This window comes from Paroedura picta, chromosome 4 (assembly GCF_049243985.1).
Source record: "Paroedura picta isolate Pp20150507F chromosome 4, Ppicta_v3.0, whole genome shotgun sequence".
NCBI classification, from domain to species: domain Eukaryota; kingdom Metazoa; phylum Chordata; class Lepidosauria; order Squamata; family Gekkonidae; genus Paroedura; species Paroedura picta.
Genome location: NC_135372.1, coordinates 29,937,191 through 29,943,902, shown reverse-complemented (window position 1 = coordinate 29,943,902; position 6,712 = coordinate 29,937,191).

Below are 6,712 nucleotides of genomic sequence, written 5' to 3'. Positions count from 1 at the left end.
CTAGCACTGACCATCTGAAAGCACTGTGGAATAGAAATTCTACAGGAAATACCTTCAAAACTCAGGTGTCTTGGATGGGTCAGAGGGTATGGTGACTCTTGTTGCAAAAGCTCTTGTTGAACAACTAAACACATGCCTACGTCCAACCCTGATGTCATCCTCTTTTCTTTGGAGAGGTTCCACTACCACCTCTGCTAAAACAAATGTGTGCACATTTGTGTGGGCCGTCTTAATGAGAGAGATGGAAGATGAACTTCCATGCTTGGGATGGAACCACCCTGACCTGGGTGGCCCCGGCTACCCCAATCTTGTCAGATCTCGGAAGCTAGGCAGGGTGGGGCTGGTTACTACTTAGATGGGAGTCTTCCAAGGAAGTCAGAGGCAGGCAATGACGAACCACCACTGAATGGCTCTTCAAAAACTCTATGGTAGGCATGGCCAAACAGTGGCTTTCCAGATGTTCACAGACTACAATTCCCATGAGCCCCTGCCATTTGGCAAAGCTGGCAGGCAGCCCATGGAGAGCCATCACTTAGCCACTCTTACTCTATGGAGTCACCATAAATTGGCAGCAACTTGTTGGCATGTTCCACCACCACCAGAGATTGAACCTGTGGCCTTCTGTGCTTCAAGCATATGCTTTGCCACTCTGCTATAGGCCTGAAGCATACAAACATACCCCACAAGGAGGGACAGCTTTGTGCTTTCCACAATGCACAGTGGTCAAGTGTGCAACAGTATCAGATCATCACCAAATCCTGCCTCTTGTTCCAGGTTGGCAGAAGCCCCAAACCTGGCAGGAGGGAGAGATTTTGTTTGAAAATCAGGTCTTCTTCTGTGTAAGGCAGCCAAGAAGGTTTAGTTTCCTTCAGGGAGGGCCTTGGCAGAGGCAGAATATCTACTTGATGTACAGAGGTTCCTTATTCAGCCCCCAGCATCTGCAGTTAAAGAATCTGATAGTAGGAGATGTGCCTCTGCCTAAGATCCTGGAAAGAGGCTGCTGGCCTGAGTAGACAAGTTTGACATTGATGGGTTGTCTGATTCCGTGTAAGGCAGCTTTGTTGTTCAGGTTTTCAACCTCACCAAACTATACCTGCCAGGATTCTATAAAAGAAGCCACAGCTCCCTCTAGTGGTCGATTCAGTATCACACTGGTTTGTCGCCGGCATAAAACCTTGCAATTTAAATCTGCAAGCAGATATGCCAAACTTAAACTTAATTGACCATTAAAGGGCGGAAAACATGTGCAGAAGAATTAAAACATTCTTGCCACCTTGATTTTTGGAGGGCAAAAGGGTATGGCACTGAATCATGTGAAGGAGTGAGATTCAAGGCAAAGCCATACATACCTAGCTCCTTGGCGAGGCTTAACTGAGAGCCAACATTCGACTTGGGAATATTTCTTTAAAATCCAGGTGCGTTTGGATGACCTTGTGGCTGAAGAAAAGGGCCCCCTGGGGAACACTCCTGGAAGCTCTTAGCCTTACTGCAGCATCAGGCCAGACTCATATCTTTTACCTCTCCCAAGGCCTCTGGCCAGTACAAAACGAAGGTGGGGGAGGGGAACCCTGGGAAGCCCTGCAGTTCTTGAGCCGCCAGATGGATGGATCGCAGACAGCAAATTCCTAGTGAAAAACTGGACCCTGGGTCAGTGGGGTCTGGGGAGCCAATTTGGGGAGTGGATTTTTTTTTAAGGCTTGGGGGAAACTTCAAGTCTGCAATGCTGGAGGAATGGCAGGATCTGGGATGAAGAGGAAGAGTCAACATCAGGCTTTCCCAAGACTGCTACGGCAAGAGGGATTGCAGAAACCTTTGGAAAGTCAGAAAACTGTGAATGGCTGAGGCTGGCCATTCACTACGGCTCCAGAAGGTACTGTAAAACTGAAAAAAAAGTCCATCTATCTGTGCTGCCCCCAAGTGGCCAGGAATTTCCCAAAGGACAGTGGGCAGCACTAGCTACACTCCGAACCATCACTGTGCCTTTCTTCAGGCCTAGCAGCACACTGAGATCACAAACGTATTACCCACTTTTTGATTTCATGGCATCCAGCAGAGCACACTCCCAAGTACAGCAAGTGCCGGATCAGTTACAAAACGAGCAGGCAAGTTAAATGCAAAAAGAAGAAGTCTGTGTACCGAGGCACCCACTTAAGATCCAAGATTTGGCAAATTTCAGATGGCAGTGCAAGCCACAATTCAGGGGACCCTGCAGTAAAAACAAAAACAAAAACAGAGAGGTACTAGGAACAATCTGATGGTCCTGGCGTTGGTTGCAAAAGGCACTGCAACAATGAGCATCTAACTTTTGACTGGAGCCCCATATGTCTTTTAAAAAGAGTCCATTTTTGTACGTGGCTTTCTCTAGAAAACAGTTACCGACCAGGAAAAGCTTCTGAACAACCATCAAGGGTCAGCCCCACCTGAGAGAGTGTCCACAGTCAACAAGCAAGGTGGCTGCCAAAGGGGATACTACAGTGGCCGACTCCTGCCCTCTTAGAAAGGGGAAAATCTGTCCCAAGGGGAGTGTGACACACACACACACACACACACATTCAAGAGAGAAATTTCCATCATTTTCACGGATTCTGGGAGGAATCTGCCGGCTCTAAGCAAGGTCCGCCAGCTGTGGACTCAGTGGAAGTTTTCTCTCTGAGACACAAGAGCCACTGACTCTGATTTCATGGCCAGAAGTGCCATTCCTAGTTCAGGAGATCAGCAGAAGCAGAGCTAGATGTCTTGGGAGCACTGATGCAAGGCACTCACATGAACCCCTGATCGCCTTGTCCTCACGGGGACAATACGGACTGCCTGGAGAAACCGTCTCAGTCAGGTAAATCAGGCACACAGCACCCCCATGTGGACTTTACAAGCACAGCAGGAGTAGAGCCGTCACTGAGCTCCCTATGCACCCAGTGGTCATTCTAATCTACATGCGGTGCCAATGGGCACCACACTGTCTACTGTCACTTTTCCTGGTGCCTGCCAGGTAGTTTTAGAAAGTGGGTGGGGCCAGTTGGGGCTTTTGCCCAGCAAGGCTTCTGATTTGCCAGTGCAGATTTGATTGGCTGCCATCGCAGCTCAGAGATCTTCCCAGTGTGGCTGAAGGTGAGCAGTGGAAGCCCTTGTGTGTCTGGCTCCATCTTCTGGGGGCAGGCATTCTCCGGCAGCCATTTTGAGTCTGTGCCCACCATGCTGTGCCAGAATTCCAAAGGTTGCTGGAGTGGTGAGCTGCTAGAGCTGCCAGAACGGTAAGGGCTGGTTCCTAAGGGTGGGGGACCCCTGGGCTAGAAGATTATACTTGATTGGTGGGGGTTTGGAGGCAAGTCGTATGAGGAAAGGTCGAGGGAGCTCCCCCGGGCCTCCGTAAAATTGTCAAGCGTTGCCCAGTCCCCGGTGATAAAAGGTTGGGGACTACTGAGAAGATGGAGCAGAGTTGTTTTCTGTTGCCCCAGAGGGTCGGACCAAAACCAGTGGGTTGAAATTAATTCAAAAGGATTTTCAGCTAAACATCCGGAAGCCATTCCTGACAGAGCAGTTCTTCAGTGGAACAGGCTTCCTCGGGAGGTGGTGGATTCTCCTCCTTTGGACGTTTTTAAGCCGAGGCAAGCTAGCCAACTGAAAGAAATGTGAGTGAGTGGGTGGGCAGAAGGGATTGTGTCTGAGCTTGGCTCTTATGGCCCTTTCTTACATCCCCAGGGAAATGCTGGTTACCAAATGTCCTCAAGACCAGAGGAATACTTGGTTTTTTTGGGGGGAGGGGCATCATCTGGTCATGGAATTGGGGCCACTATGGGTGGGCAGGTAGTTGTGAATTGCCTGCATTCTGCAGGGAGTTGGACTAGATGACCCTGAAGGTCCCTTCTAGCTCTATGATTCTATGACCATGGAGGTCCCATGTCTGTCTGTCTGTCTGTCTGTCTGTCTGTCTGTCTGTCTGTCTGTCTGTCTGTCTGTCTGTCTATCTATCTATCTATCTATCTATCTATCTATCTATCTATCTATCACATTTTTATACTGCCCTCTGTGTTGAGAGCCAGGATGCTTCTGTAGCATCAACAGGGTCATGAGCCACCTTCTGTCTCGGTATTGCTGATTATTTGAATTTCTTTCCCTGCCTTGTTTTTGGGATGGAATCATTTCAAAGCGGTGGTTCTGGAACTATTTGAAGTGGGACCCCTCCTTGTGCCTCCTCTGCCTGAAGGCCCAGCTCGGTCCTGGGTTATTGCTCCCCCGTGCAAAATGCAAGCATCACACTTTGGCTTGAACTGAGGATCTTTGCCTTTTCTTTTCCATGCTTTTTGCATGTTGCTTTGCAGGCTGTGCTTCATGGCTTCATTTGGCACATGATACAGAGGAGAAACCAAACTGACCACAAAACCTTTTTAGGCCTTTTCTCTCAGCTCACCAGCTGTTCTCTCTTCACCGCCCACCTGCCACAGAACCACAACTTCCTTGGAGACCCCAACCCACCATCTGAAAACCTTTGATGTAAAGAAAGTGATGCAAAATTCTGATTTGGATCTCATGGCTTATTTCATGCAGACTGTATACCAGTGGTTCTCAACCTTCCTAATGCCTCGACCCTTTAATACAATTCCTCATGTTGTGGTGACCCCCAACCATAAAATTATGCAAGTGTTCTTCCACAGCAATTAAACCCAAACTGACCATTGGCATGAAGAGCTATTGTGCATGATTCTATATCAATTGGTTTTTTCCCCTGGGGGTTCTCAGTTCAGTTCTGCCTCTTGTCCCACCATGCCGATCTCGCTCTTTTCCGCTGCTCCAGACAGACGAACGCTCCATCTCGATCTACCCCGCAAGGCTGTTGTGTGGATAGCACTCCTCCCCCCCTGGCCAAGCTTCTTGCCCTGCCGCAACCCCTGTGAAAGGGTCATTCGACCCCCAGGTTGAGAACCACTGCTATATAGCCATGAACCCCCTTGAGCGTCTGTGCTGTGCCACTTTAAATCCCTCCTTTTAATAAAAGGTTGCCTTTGGCCACATTCCTCAAATCCACCAGACCTGAAGCCCAAATATGCATAATTGCATCTTTGATCTCCTCCACTTCTCTCGTTCTTTTCCAGTCACTGTTCAGCAGCCATGAATCCTGAGGGGCAGTAGGTCTACTCTTCTAAAATGTTACTCCATAAAATGACTTGCTTGATAGCTGGGAGGGACGTGAAAGTGAGAAATGCCATCACATTTATTTATTGAATATTAATGGGATCAAAATTCTGCCTTTCTTCCCTTTCAAGGCAGATTGAAAGTTTTTAAAACAGACAGGATCGAAACATTGTTTTAAAACCATTAGGAAAACCTCCCACAAAAACACACGTCATTTTCAAATATATTTAAGAAACATAAAAACAACCCATATCTTTGCAGGGGAGAATTCAACAGGGAAACAAGCTGTCCCCTGCCAGAGAATGCAGGCAAGGGACCCAGATGGGGCCAAGAACCTCCCCACAAGAAAGTTTCAGCTTCCAAGGCACTTTCTTTAGTCCTTCTGTCCAGTGCAGACAAGGACTTCTCTGCAAGAGGGCAGTAGACAGCCATTTTAATTTTATTTAATTATTTGATTTCCTGGCTGCACCCTCCCTGCAAGCAGGCTCAGAGCAGTTCACAGGAATAGTAACATTTAAAACCAGCATTCAGCAAAAGGTAAGCTTTTGAAGGTTGTCTGCCTTTAGTCGAGGAGCCTTTCTGTCTGGTGCAACCAGCCTTTTCCCCACAAGAGGGGATTTGATAACCATCTTCAAGTATTTAAAAGGCTGCCATAGAGGATGGAGCAGAGTTGTTCTCTCTTGCCCTGGAGGGACAGACCAGAACGAATGGGGTGGAATTAATTCAAAAGTAATTCCGTCTAAACATCCAGAAGAAGTTCCTGACAGTCAGAGCGGTTTATCAGTGGAACGGGCTTCCTTGGGAGGTGGTGGGTTCTCCATCTTTGGAGATTTTTAAACAGAGGCTAGATAGCCATCTGACGGAGAGGCTGATTCTGTGAAGGGTTAAGGAGGACCAAGCCCTATGAAGACAGGTTGAGGGACTTGGGAATGTTCAGCCTGGAGAAAAGGAGGTTGAGAGGGGACATTATGGCCCTCTTTAAGTATTTGAAAGGTTGTCACTTGGAGGAGGGCAGGATGCTGTTTCCGTTGGCTGCAGAGGAAAGGACGCACAGTAATGGGTTTAAACTACAAGTACAACGATATAGGCTAGATATCAGGAAAAAAATGTTTCACAGAGTAGTTCAGCAGAGGAACAGGCTGCCTGAGGAGGTGGTGAGCTCCCCCTCACTGGCAGTCTTCAAGCAAAGGTTGGATACACACTTTTCTTGGATGCTTTAGGATGCTTTGGGCTGATCCTTCCTTCCTTCCTCCCTCCCTTATCTCTTTCTCTGGCAAAAATTTGGAACAGTACAACAGGGTGTCTGTTGTGGGGAGAGGAAAGGGAAGGTGACTGTAAGCCGCTTTGAGACTCCTTCGGGTAGGGAAAAGCGGCATATAAGAACCAACTCCTTCTTCTTAATATATGCCCTGATCAAGGTGGCCCAGGCTAGCCCTACCTTGAACGTCTGATCTTGGAAGCTAAGCAGGGTTGGCCATGGCTAGTAAATGGATGGGAGACCTCCAAGGAATACCAGGATCATAATGAGGAGCCAAGCAACGGCATACCACCTCTGAATATTTCTTGCCTTGAAACTTCACAGTCA